The 13,890-nt window shown below is 43.6% G+C and overlaps 1 protein-coding gene across 4 annotated transcripts in view; it reads left to right on the forward strand.

The window, feature by feature from the left end:
- The first annotated feature begins 496 nt into the window (after positions 1-496).
- ZNF652 (zinc finger protein 652) overlaps positions 497-13,890 on the forward strand; it is a 59,698-nt gene continuing 46,304 nt past the window's right edge. For 2 of the 4 annotated variants that reach the window (XM_037033538.1, XM_037033540.1), the window contains exon 1: positions 497-798. The gene's annotated coding sequence lies outside the window, so the exon portion shown is untranslated. Of the gene's footprint in view, positions 799-3,910; positions 4,023-13,890 lie in introns of those variants that run through there. The other 2 variants (XM_037033535.1, XM_037033537.1) reach the window with 2 other exon arrangements.

Consider the following 13,890-nt stretch of genomic DNA (forward strand, 5'->3'; position numbering starts at 1 on the left):
ATCTCATTTGGGCCCACTTTTCTACTTTGGTCCCCCTTACTTCACTTAATTTTTTTCTAATCCTCACCCGCCTCCCGTTTCGTGGCGTCTCACACCCCTCGCCCAAAGCTCCCTCCCACTCGACATTTTGGCTTCCTTTCAGCAACCACGCCCCCAGACCCTGGGAGAGCGGTGCGCACGCGCAGCCCATGCCTTTACCTGTGCGCTCTGGAGTGGGCGGAGTGGGGGAAGGCGGGGGTGGAGCGGGAGTCGGCGGTTATCTGGGCGGTGGAGCGCTCACAATGTGGCAGGAGAGAGAAAAGGTGCACCAGGGCCAGCCCCAGGGGCTGCGCATGCGCCCGCCGCGCCCAGTGGCCGGGATGCCAGGGGGGGCGGGCGGAGGGAGGTGTCGGGATCCCTGTAGGGCGGGGGGGCCGGCGAGGGAAGGGGCCGCGGGCGCGCGCGCGCGCGCTCGCTGCTGCTCTCCCTTCCTCCCTGCCCCCCTCTCCACACACACATCTACACGCGCACACCCCCTGCCCTCCCTCCCCGCGCGCCGCCCGCCCCGCCGGCCCCGCTCGCCCTCGCGCGCTCGGAAGGGAGTCGCGAGACGTCGGAGCGGCGGCCACGTAGCGCTGCGGCGGCGGCGGCGGCCGAGGCCGGGTCTGCGGAGCGGCCGGGAGTACAGACCTTGGGCGGGGGGGAGGGGCCGGCCCGGCCGGCGGTTGTTACTCGAGCACCGCGGCTACAGGCCCCCCGCCGCAGGATGGACCGCCGAGGCGGCGGTCGGGGCGGCGGAGGCGGAGGCGGCCGGCCCGGGTGAGTAGGGGCCCCAGCCCCCCACGCACACACCACAGTCGCGGTTTCGCCCCTTGCAGCCTCCCGCCTGGCCGGCCGGGATTCTGGGCGCCGGGTTAACCCTTCGCGGAGGCAGCTGCGTGCACTAGGCCGGAGCAGCCCCCATCCTGCTGGGAGGCCCGGGGAGCTACGCTCTTCGGCTCCGCGCTCGGGCCGGGGACGCCTGCTTCTGCCCCTTCGCTCCCTCCCTCCGGGACCTAGGCTGGGTTGCAGTTTTGGAGTCGCTGGCCCCGAGGCCTGAGGGGAGTCTGGGTCTGCATTGGTTAGCGGGCCAAGGGGAGGTTTGCACCAGTTCTCCTGCGAACATTCTGCTGCCCAGCAGCTGGTGACTTGCACCCACTGCTTCCCCCGCCCTGCGGTTGCGCCCAAATCTCCAACCCCCGGGGAGTATTGTGCCGCCCGAGATAAAATGCATATATAGTATACAGCCGTATACTCACCCCAACACTCACCCCAGAGAGTAACACAGACCTTTCTTCATCCCCCACCTCTTCCTCCCCTCCAACCAGGCTTTACTAAAGATTGTTAGATGGAAGACACTGAAGGTAGTGACACCCCTGTTACATGGGCACATAACGTGTTCATTGTCGAAGGACGTCTCCTGTAGAAATGATAAATGCCCCTGCCTCACCCTCCAAGTCTGCCTTGACAATTTAAGATCCCATATACTCTTTTGAAGAGGGCCAGTCTTTGATCACATCTAGTACATCCCTCCCCCCCAACACACACCAACACACACACACACACTCACTCTTCCTGATTGCTGAGCAGCCACTGTCATCGCGATCCATTGTCAGGAGTGGCTTGTGCCAATCAAAGGAATGTGCTTTTGCCTTTGGAGAAGGGTGATTTCCACAACCCTGTCCCTGCGTGAGTCTGTCTTTGATTGTCTCCATATAGTGTTGCTCTTACATACATCTCCTGTAGACCCTCAGTGGTACCTGAGTGATGCTTTTCCGAGTTAATTAGATACATGTGTGTGGGAATTTCTTTTATTTTGTTGTAATGTTCAACATCTACTGTCAGGGCACAGTAAATAAATCAGGTACTATTTTGTGAAGAATGTGTGTTTTTCCCCCAGAGATGACCAGGCCAGTATTGTTCTGGGAATGGTAACTAGCGCATGCTTTGTTGACAACATGTGTATGCTTAGGGAATGAAGGGGCTGCTGTGGCTGGCGCGTGTGTGTGTGCGCGCGCGTGCACGGAGTGCAGGTGCTGTTCCCATGTAAAGCTGATTTGAGAGTGGCGAGCTGCACCGTGATCCTCAGAGTGGGCCGGCAGCTCGGTCGGTTGTGTCAGGACTGTGCACATGTATTCAGCTAGATACTGCTTTTAGTATAATTCTGTTTAAAATGTTTACTGCTGAGTTTTAGTGAACCTGGAAATGTCTCCTTCCGCAGTCCTTAACCTTTCTTTGGGATTAGTGCAGCCTTTGGGGCCCTCTTAGTGAAGTAGACACATTATTTTGTGTGTAATTACAGTCGTCTTGAAGCTAGTCCTGGGACCTCAGGTTAAGATCTGTATTATGCAAAAGTGAAAGGAACTTGAGTTTTGTAGGGTTTTTTTTATTTTGCATGTTTTGTTTGTTTCCCTTAAAGGTTGGCATTACTTTGGTCCTGAGCAATAAGCAGCAAAGCTGATTGTATACTCGTGTGTGTCTTTCTTTGTGTTTTGCTATTTTATTACAGTGAGTTAGCTATTTGTAGGGCATCATTTCTGTCTTATTTCAGAAAAGTTAAGACTGGAGTCAAAATAATTTGTCTAAATTTGATCAATCGGTAATGTATGTTCCTTGCACTATAATCTAAAGGTAGCAGATCTCACCGGCAAAGTCAGTGGTCTGTTTTGTGATGCCAGTCCAGAATCTTTACATGTTGGTTGAGGTTGATCTGATCTTTTCAAAGAAGGCTTTATCATTCCTATAGTAGAGCTCCTGCTCCATGAAGGTGTTTTCAACTTTATTAAATGTGATTTTATATCATTATTCAGGGTGACATTACTATCAGAATCATCCATTTTTAATGGAGAGGTTTTAATTGTACTTAGGGAGTTCGACCTCCATGTTTAAAATATAGAACTAGGGATGAACATTTTGCACCATTCTATCAATAAGCAAGGGACAACTGTCAGCTACTCTTGTTTAAAACACTCTGCACCGAGACTCTGCATTTTGATCATATTTCAGTCAGACATTTATTCCAGTTTTGTGGTAGTGTTGTGATGGGCAATGACATTTAAAAAGCCCAGCCTCCAGCTCTCCAGGAGCTTACGATTTTGACAATATTTTTTACTTAAAGAATCCTTTTCACCCTGACTGGTGTGGCTCATTGGGTTGCGCGTCGTCTTGCAAAGCAAAAGGTAGCTGGTTGGATTCCTGGTTCCGGCACATGCCTGGGTTGCAGGTTCCTTCCCTGGTCGGGGTGCGGTTAGGCGAGGATGAGAGGCAACCAATCGAAGTTTCTCTTCCTCTCTTTCTCCCTCCCCACCGCCTCTAAAAAGATATATAATCTTTTAAAAATCCTTTGAGACCTTAATATTTTTTTTTTTTGCATTTTGGGGGTCCTGAGAGGCTAAGGAATTCATGGTATTAACAGCTTTTGGGAAGGAAACAGAGCTTGGAATCTTGCATAGAACCTGTTCCACATACCTGAAGAATAGCATTTATTCTAATAATTACGCAGTGTACCCTAAGAAGTTTGAAAGTATGCTGAGGTTGCAAATATTGCAGTTTTATTACCTAATAAACATGCTTGAAGTGGCTTATATTACAGGTTTTAGTTTTTGTTCGTGTCATGCGTCAAGTTTTACTGTCAGAAATTATTTGCCTATCCCGAACCCAAACCATTTCATATGTCACTTCTCTTTGTCAGCATAGTGTAGTGACAGATCATTAAAATCTCGGGACAGGGTGCTTCCTTGGTTTTTAATATGGCAGAACCTCTTCTAACCAGTCACTTACCTAGTAAACACCCACATGCCACAGAGCAGCTGATCGCCTAACACGTAGGGCTGTGAGAACAGCGCTCTTCTCTCCGCCAGACAGATGCAGGGCTTGGAAACTGGAAAACAACTGCATACAGCGAAACACGTACGGAGCAGTGGTGCCAGCAGCTCACCCATTAATACGAACAGCTTGCTTTAGCTTCTTCACTCTCCAGACGCCCTGCCCTTAGGAGGTTTCAGGTCAGCAGCTCCTACTCAAGGGAAACAGCGCCTACTTTCTGTACCGTGGCCTGGAGATCTGATTCATGACACCAGAGCGTTTTCATTTCTGCTCTAGGTATGGGAAGTAATCTTGTAGTGTGGTAAGAGAAGACTTTTCAAGTCTGCAGGAAGAAAGTTGATTAGTAATGCTACTGATGTGATTGTGTTTTTCATGTCTGAAGGCTGTGGGAGAAGTCAGCTGTAGGAGTGAACTGTTAAAAAGCTCTTTTCTAAAAGGGTTTTAGATAATTTGACCAAAAATGTGAATATACTCTCGACTTTCATTTCCCTTATTCTAAAAAGTCCGTTGAGAGACAGCCAACAATGTAACAACAACCAAAAAACCCCTGTGGATTATCTTGTATTTTGAATAGTAGCCTTTAGAACTCGTTATCCTAAAGGAGGTGACGGCGTTTCCTTGCTGGGTCTGGTGCCACGGTTTTAGGTATGATAACTTTCTCATCTTGTCATCGCTTCCGTCAGCACTTGGTTTACTCGGATGGAGGTGATCTGGTGTTGTAGTTAGTGACTTAAGCTGAAGGAGGAGCGGGGAGATGGTTCTTTAGAGCCAGGCAGAGCTGGGTTTGAATCCCAGCCCCACCATTTACTGGCATTATGGCCTTGGGAAAGTCACCCTGACCTCTGGTATTAGTGTCCCCTCGGCAGAGTGGAGTTTGTTAGGAGGATGAGAGACACTGTGCACAGACTTGTAGCGCAGTCGCTGGCACTTGCGTTAAGGGAGTATTCAGGAATCAATAGGTGGTCGGGCACACTGATGTGGAGCGTTACTACCGATCATTTTGGCTTTTAAGGTGTAGAAGTCTGGTGCTGTACTCTGCATACTTTCATTTGAGTAGATGTGGGATGAAAAAAGTGCAGATATTTATCTTGGAGCGTACCTAAGCCTTACAGGTGCAGGGTGCTTGTTGGAACTTTGATTAGTTGCTCTGTGACGGACTGAACTCGGTGGAGATGTTAGAACTGGGCTGCAGATTCTATAGTGTTACCCACAGGCTGTGCTTGTTTTAAGCCTGTTGAGAGCTTATATGGTAAGAGGGGTGTTTTAAGACATTAATGTATCTCAATGAGTTCTGTGTCCAGAGTTGAATCACGTGCAAAGCCTTGTGCAGATTTTCATGGGCAGTGCAAGCCGTAAAGTGCTTGGTAGAATCAGCGAAGACATCAGATGCTTATTTTAGTTCATCTGCTTGTTTACCTAGCAGTTATCTTTGATTTTTACAAACACTTGTGAACATTTTCTCTTAAAGAATTCCTACTGCTCTTCTGAGGTTTCGATTATAAACTGTTATTAGTGCTATAGGTTGGAGAGTCTTAGGCGTTTTCGCTTTATTGGGAGAAAGAAAGAAGAGCGAGGTCCCCTTACCTATCAAGTTTTATCGACTCTCCACTTTAGGTCCTTTCCAACAGATTGTGTGTGTAGTTCCTAGCCTTGTTTTTAGCTAAAAAGGTAATTTTTGTGGTAAATTATGACATCATTTTTTAAAAAACAATTTAAGAGATTGCTTTGAAAAGTTTTCTTTCTTAGAGTTTTCTTTAGTGCATAAAGCTTTTAAAAATGGGATTTCTTGGGGTCTGTATAAATACATTATTCTGTCATTTTTGCAGAATATTAGTGTGACAAATCCGTGAGCCCACGAGAGTCACTCAGAGACTTTTCAGATAAACCAGACACATCAGTGCGACATCAAGGTTCTCCCAAGGGAATCTGCTAATCCTTGTTTTCGTTTGTTACTGAGCTGCTTCTGGGGGCTTGCCCGTTGGGGGAATCAGTGGGTAGTGTTGGGCTGCTGATACAGGGCCGGCCAATAGTGATCTTAGCCTCTCTCACCTTAGTTTGGCAGACACTTGAAAACATTTAGTCTTGGCCAGAATGTTTAATACCAACAGCTCTTGGGTTAGGTGAGCCCCAACTGGGCAAACAGATAAAATTTAGATGACTGAGCTACAGATTTTTTCTCAATTATAATACATTTTGTATGTAAATAAACTTTTTCTTGGGAGGAGAGGTGCTGTTTTTTAAAACTATTATTTTTTCTGGTTTACTAGAGTAAAATTTGGCCTCGTAGAGGGCTAGATGCTTCAGTCAGTTTCTGGTAAAGCAGTCAGTGTGGTGAGAAGGGGTTGTTGGAAACGAACAGAAATGGAAATGATGCAAAAAACAACTCTGTAGTCAGATTTTTTGAGTCTTCACTGTGCACGCGGCATTAGAGGGTTAGGGCTCTAACCTGCGTTTCGCAAAGTTGTGTAGCGTTGGGCGATTCCTTTTTGTCTTTAATGCTAGTGAAAAATACAGTCTTTAACATATTTGTACTTTCCAGCTTTGAAGTTTTGATTCAGTTTTGGGGATTCATTGGGTTATAAACTCTTAATTACACTGTGTGATTTACAGAATGAGACTTATACCTAGACCCTTACGAATTGTTTTCATGCTTTTGACTGTATTATTTTAATATATCTAAAGTAATATCAGTGGCCTGTGGACATTGAAACACGTGGTAAAGTGTATTTGTTTTTTGAGAGGTGGCAAGGAATGTGTTGGTGTTCGCAATTACATGGATAAATCTGTATTTTTCTTCAGTTCCTCTTATGACTGTGACCCAGATGCTCAGGGACTTTTCCTGAATTAACATAGTATCAGGGCTGGAGTTTGAAAGTCCTTCTTTTAATGAGCCCTACAATTTCCTCCCTCCCTCCCTTCCTTCCTCTCCCTTCCTCCCTCCCTCTCTTCATGTATAAAGTAATTTAAATTAACTCAGCAAAGGTTTGGAGAAAACATAAATGCCCATCAGTATGGTTAAATAAATGAGAGTATATTCATGAAATAGAACAAATTTGATATAGCTGCAAAAAGAATGAAACTTTGTTTTATTTAATCCTCACCTGACGATCATGCTCACTGATTTATATAGAGAGGGGAAGGGAAGGAGAGAGTGAGAGAGAGAAACATCAGTGTGTGAGAGAAAACATTGACCTATTGCCTCCTGCTCACACCCCAACCAGACCAAACCCCAGAAACCTGGGCATGTGCCCTGACTGAGAATTGAACCTGTGACCCTTTGGTTTACCTTATGATGCTCCAACCAACTGAGCCACACTAGCCAGAGCTTAGGAAGCTCTTTATATATTGCTGTGGAAAATCTCAAAGCTATATTGTGAATGAAAATAACAAGGCATATGACAGTAGGCAGAATGTGTTACTGTCTGTATAAAAGTTTGGGTGGGAGAGGGATTATATTTGTAGGTTTTCTTGCATATCGTAAAATAACTCTAGGAAACTAATAATCCATTTTCTGAGAAACTAGTATTGTCAGTTGGGGGAGCAAACTGGATAACTGAGGGTATTTGGGTGGAGAGGGATGCTTTGCTGTATTATTTTTTTAAGTAAAATTTTAATTAAAGTCGACAACATAGAAAAGTAGGGAAATCGTAGGTACACACAGAAAAATCATAGGATCTTTTCTCTGTAATCAGATTACATGGATTATTTCTAGAACAAGAACTAGATTAGCATTCCAGAAGCCTCCCCTGTCCTCTCCCAGTGACCTCCGTCCCGGAGGTGGCAGCTGTTCTGAGTTCCGCCATCATAGGTTACCTCTGCTTGTTTTTTTGAGTTTCATGCAGGTGGAATACAGTGTGTACTAGTCATTTGTGTGTGCCTTCCTAGCACGAGATTATGTTTACGAAAGTTACCTATATTGTATATAATAATCTATTTTCATATAATATTCCATTATATGCATATTTTATAATTTATTTGTTCATTCTGCTGTTGACAGACATTCAGATTGTTTCTGGTTTGGGCTAGTGTGAGTAGTGTTGCTCCATTTACTATGTATTCTAATGTAATTAGGACTTTTAACCCATGTGAATGTATACCTATTAATTTTTTTATTTTAAAAATATCACCCAATTGATCCATAGGAAAATTGTAATGTCCTATTTTAAATTAAGTATTAAGGTACTGAGTGGGGCACAGTAATTTCAAAACATTCCTTTTTCACATTCTCAAAGACCTGGCTTGTATTTTCACAATGTCAAGAGAGTTCCCAAGCCAACCTAAGGGAAAACTGTGTTTGCTTATCCTTAAATAGAGAGGAGTTCAGTATAATGGAAGATGTCTTAAAAATGATTACAACTCTTGAAACTTTGTTTTGTAACTCAATTTATTTTACTATCTCATTTCATAATATTGAAGTCACAATTCTTCCTGAATTGCTAATTATTAAAAATATATTTTACTTAATGGAATTCTTGTAACTGCTGAATATTTAAACTGTTTGGAAACCCAAGGTTTAAATAAATAGCAACATGAAAAAGTTAAATATAGTTAACCTTGTTTTCAACATTTAGAAAGTTGGTACCTGTGCACTTTATTTATTTATTATCCTCACCTGAGGACGTTTTTTCATTGCTTAGAGAGAGAGTGAGAGCGAGCAATAGCAGTTGGTTGCCTTCTTTGCACGTCCTGACTTGGGACTGAACCGCAACCCAGATGTGTGCCCTGATGAGGGATTGAACCCGCAGCCTTTTGGTGTACGGGACAACACTCCAACCAAGCAAACCACACAAGCCAGGGCCTGTACCCGTGCACTTTAATAACTGCTGAGGCGTCATCATTTCTATTAAAAGCTACATTTGATCATTTTTTCTCCAAACATGGAAATAATGATTAAAGTATAAACCTGTAAAATAGTGGTTCTTATCCAAGCACAGTTTTGCCTCCGGGGGACATTTAGCAAGGTCTGGACACATCTTTGATTGTCACAAGCAGGGCTGGGTGGGTGCTGTAGGCACCGGGTGGGTAGAGGCCAGGTATGTTGGTAAGTGTTCTGCGGTGTACAGGGCAGCCCCTCACAGCAAAGCATGACCTGGTCTAAAAGTCCGGCTGTGCCGAGGGTGAGAGGCCCTTCCATAAGGCAGCCAGTCACTAACCTGATGCTACTGGGCAGGCGGCAATTTCAGCACTTTGTCAGGTTTGGTACGTGGAACTCTCTAGAGAAGAAATAAGCTAGGTAGTTTTCTAAATAATAATTTATTAAATATGAAGACTGATTTTAGTGTAAGTTTTAGTCGACAGTCATCTTTTTCTTAATAAGCTATTTATGGTTTCCTAATGGGTAGAGCCAGATTATCTTGGAATATAGCTGTTACCTAAAAGGTTATTCACAAAGAGAAAGCAAGAAGTCTTCATATATATATTACGTAGCAAAGACATCTCGGCGGGTAAATTTTTTCAAAACCAGATACATGTTTACTTTTAAGACTGACAAAATATTTTTAAACTTCATATAGTATGGTAACCTAAAAGTTTTAGTATTGATAAGTGAGAACATGTTTAACTTACATTTGGAAAATACATACATAATAGAAAAATGATCTAATTTCAAATGGTAATTCTTTCCTGTCATGTGGTAGTAGGAATAGATAGCTATACTTCTGCATCTGCTCTGACTGGTAAGATTATCGCAAAATCCGAAAGATTGCTTTGGCTTCTAGCTTCTCCTCAAGCTTTTTTGTCACTTCAAATTGAAAGTTAGGTTTTTTCCTTTTCTTTAAAGATGACTTATGTCTCTGAGGCCAGGTGGTACACTGAGCACTCAAAGACATGTCCACAATTTTTACAGGCATGTCCCCTAGAGCAAGGGTCATAAAGGAAAGAATAAATGGAACTTCATCAAAATAAAAAGCTTCTTCATCGCTAAAGAAAACATCAGCAAAATGAAAAGGGAACCAAGCATATGGGGAAATATATTTGCCAGTGATACCTTGGACAAGGGTTTGATCTCCAAAATGTATTAAGAACTCACACGACTCCACTCTAGGAAGACAAACAATCCGATTAAAAAATAGGCCAAGGACCTGAACAGACATTTCTCCAAGGGGGACATATAGAGGGCCCAGAGACATATGAAAGGATGCTCAGCATCACTAGCCATCAGAGAGATGGCACCACAGTGAGGTACCATCTTTTCACACCCGTCAGAATGGCCATGATAAACAAACGAACCAACACGTGCTGGTGAGGGTGTGGAGGACAGGGAACCCTAGTGCACTGTTGGTGGGAATGCAGACTGGTGCAGCCACTGTGGAAAGCAGCATGGAATTCTCTCAAAAAAATAAAAATGGAACTGCCTTTTGACACAGCAGTTCTACTGCTGGGATTATACCCAAAGAATCCTGGAACACCAATTCAAAAGAATCCATGCCCCCCAATGTTCATAGCAGTGCAATTTACAATAGCCAAGTGCTGGAAGCAACCTAAGTGCCCATCAGTAGTAAATGAGTGAATCAAAAAAAACTATGGTACATTTACACAGTGGAATTCTATTCAGCAGAAAGAAAGAAGGAGCTCCCACCCTTTGCAACAGCATGGATGGAACTGGAGAACATTATGCTAAGTGAATTAAGCCAGGCAATGAGGGACAGATACCATATGATCTCACCTATAAATGGAGTATAATCAACAAAACAAAGAAGCAAGCAAAATGTAACCAGAGACTTTGAAATTAAGGACAAACTGACAGTAACCAGAGGGCAAGTGGGAGGGGGTAACAGGGCAAGAACATGCATAACAGACCCAAGGACAAAGCCAAAGAGGAGAAGGGCTGAGGGTGGGAGGTGGGGTGGGTGGGGTGGGGGAAGGTGGTGGCGGGAAAATGGAGGCAGCTGTACTTGAACAACAGTATTAAAAAATAAAAGACATGTCCACAAATGCCAGCTGTTGTAGGCTTAGACTGCTTTAAATCTAGAACTGTTGTTTATTTCCATATAGCACCATTTCTTAAACTTCGACCGTGAGCCACGGTAAGAAGCGCTGCACAAGTGTCCACATGTGTTCACTCCCATTCACACCCCACCCACACCTGAAACAAGTCTCATGAAACAGTGCTTACCTTACTGTCTCTGTGGCAGTCTTAAAAATTGTTATCCTGTTTCATTTTTTTAAATTGGAATAACTTGAAAATCACTGGCCCATATAGTGCTTAACAAAAAGTATTTTCTTGAAGTAGATGCTGAGCAAATTATTACTAGATTAAATGGGGGTAGGCAGGAGTGATAAAATTAAAATCGGTGCTTAGGAGTATGAGTTTGACGCAGAAAGAAAATCATACTTATGACCTTACTCCATATAGAGAGATCATTCTTTTTTTTTTAATTTTTTTATTTGTTTACTTTTTGAGAGAGGGGTAGGTAGGGAGTGAGAAAGAAGGAGAGCAACATCAGTTGGCTGCCGCTCACATGCCCCCACCTGGGGACCTGGCCTGCAACCCAGGCATGTGCCCTGACTGGGAATCGAACCAGCAACCTTTTGATTTGCAGGCTGATGCCCAATCCACTGAGCCGCACCAGCCGAGGCTAGAGGGATAATTCTTGAAGAACTAAAACTCCAGAAGAGTTACGATTGGACTCTCATTTTGCCCAGCGCTAAGTTAGGCAAGTTATGGTCTTGCCTAGTTAAGTTATGGTCTTGGTCTGAGACGTAGCGCACCTACTGTCGTTCAACACAGACATGCACACACACAGTCTACCTGTTTATTCATTAGGTGAGGCAGGACTGAGCGGGTTAATAAGTAGAAAGATTTTTAAATCTCTGGTGTAATCTCTTTTATCACAGTCTGGTGTAAAGAATACTTGTGTAGAGTGGTTACAGAATAAAAATACAGCAATAACGTTGTAGTGAATGTTTGCTTATTTGTCGAAATCAGACTGTGGGCTTGGACTGCACTCCCGGGACGACTTCTCAGAAAAGCAGTCGTCAGGACCTGGTTCTCCGGTCAGAGTTTGAAAGTTGCTTCATTGGAGTTGTTTTTCATTTCTGTACCCAAAGTTACTGTATTCTGTGTATATTTCTATATTTTTATTTATTGATTGAGCAAACCTTTACCATTTAATCCTCATATAACCCTTTGAGATATATATATATTACCACTACAAGAGAAATTGAGACAAAGTCAGGTTAGTGTAATTTTCCAAGCTGAACGTGTACTTTTCTTGGCGTGAGATTTTGTAAGGAAAAAAAACCATTAAATAATTTTGTTTAAAAAAAATAAATAAATAAAATAATTTTGTTTTGCTAATGGAAGAATTCACTTCAAAAAACAGAACTGCCCTGACTGGGGTGGCTCAGTTGGGGGCTACCCCACAAGGTGAAAGTTCGATTCCAGTTCAGTTCCAGTTGGGGCACGTGCCTGGGATGCAGGGTTGGCCCCTGGTTGGGGCATGTGCGAGGAGCAACGGCTGGGTGTTTCTCACATTAGTATTGCTCTCCCTTTCTCCGTTCCTTCCCCTCTCTCTAAAAAATAAATATATAAAATCTTCTAAAAAGGCCATTTTAACCCTGGCTGGTTTAGCTCAGTGGATTGAGCGCGGGCCTTCGAACCACAAGATCGCAGTTCCATTCCCAGTCAGGGCACGTGCCTGGGTTGCAGGCCAGTTCCCTGCAGGCCAACTCCCAGCAGGGGACGCACGAAAGGCAACCATACATTGATGTTTCTCTCCCTCTCTCCCTCCCCTCTAAAGATAAATAAATAAATAAAATCTTAAAAAAAAATAAAATAAAAAGGCCATTTAAAATTCATAATTATTTTTGGCTTTTAGGAGCCAGAGACTGAGTAGGTTATTTGTTTTCATTTTGAAATTAATGTGCAGTGAAGTTGACCTTTTTGTGGACACACACTTCTGTAAATATCAGTACACGTGCAGGTTCATGTCCCTACCTCCACCGTCAGGATACAGACGGTCCCGTTGCTCAGAAGCGCCCGTCCTGCAGCTCCTTTGCATCCCTGCCCCCCCCAGCTCTGGCAGCCCTTGTCCATCACCATAGTTTCGTCTTTTGGAGACTCTTATATAAATGGCATCATGCGGTATGTAATCTTTTGAAACTAACCTTTTTTTACTCATCATAATCCCTTTGAGATTCATCTAAGTTTCTGTGTGTATTGGAAGCTCGTTCCTTTTTATTGCCAAGTAATATTCCGTTGTGTGGCTATACGACAAATTGCTATCCGTTCACCAGTGGAAGGACATTTGGATTATCTCCAGATTTTGGTAATTATGAACAGAGGCGCTGCAAACATTTCTGAGCAGGGTTTGGGGTGAATTTAAGTTTTCTTTCTTTTAGAGGGAGTACCTGGGCATAGAACCGCTGGGCCGTATGGTGTGGGTACGTTTCACTGTATATGGAACTGCCAGACTGTTTTCCAGAATGAGTGTGCTTTGTTGCATTTTCACCAAAAACATGGAAGTTCCTGTTGTCAGCACTTGGTATTGCCAGTATTTTTTATTTAAGCCTTTCTAATAGGTAAATAGGAATAATTCATTTTTAGCCTTATGACCAGAATCTGGGTGGTAGGCTCAGCTCTGCCATTGACCTCGCTGTTGACCTTAGAAGAGCCATTTAACTTTCCCGAGCCTCTTGGTTTTTTTCCACTCTCTCATATAATAGAGAATATTGAATACTTTGTAAGTTCTCTTTCAGTTCCCAAATGCATTGATATGGAAAGATCCTTGGCAAGAGGACAGATTTGTGTTTTCTTGTGTAAAAAAATTGATCGACTGATCTCAGCGGAAGGACAAGCTGACTGATCTCAGCGGAAGGACAAGCTGTAGCACTACACGCAGTCATGTAGCGAACCCATAGAAGATCACTTGATTTGTAACTGGTTTGTTCTTTGGAGCCGCACGTAATAACACCGTGCTGGTGCGTGTGTCCTCTGTAAGCTGAAAGTGTATAGTTGATGTTGTAGTCAATACTGACAACCTCTAGTCTGGCTAATGTCTGATGTTTTTATAATATAACTTTCTTTTAGCTCTTTAGGGTTAAAGT

The sequence above is a fragment of the Sturnira hondurensis genome, unplaced genomic scaffold, assembly GCF_014824575.4.
Source record: "Sturnira hondurensis isolate 20B ecotype Veracruz unplaced genomic scaffold, ASM1482457v3 Scaffold0021632, whole genome shotgun sequence".
NCBI lineage: Eukaryota > Metazoa > Chordata > Mammalia > Chiroptera > Phyllostomidae > Sturnira > Sturnira hondurensis.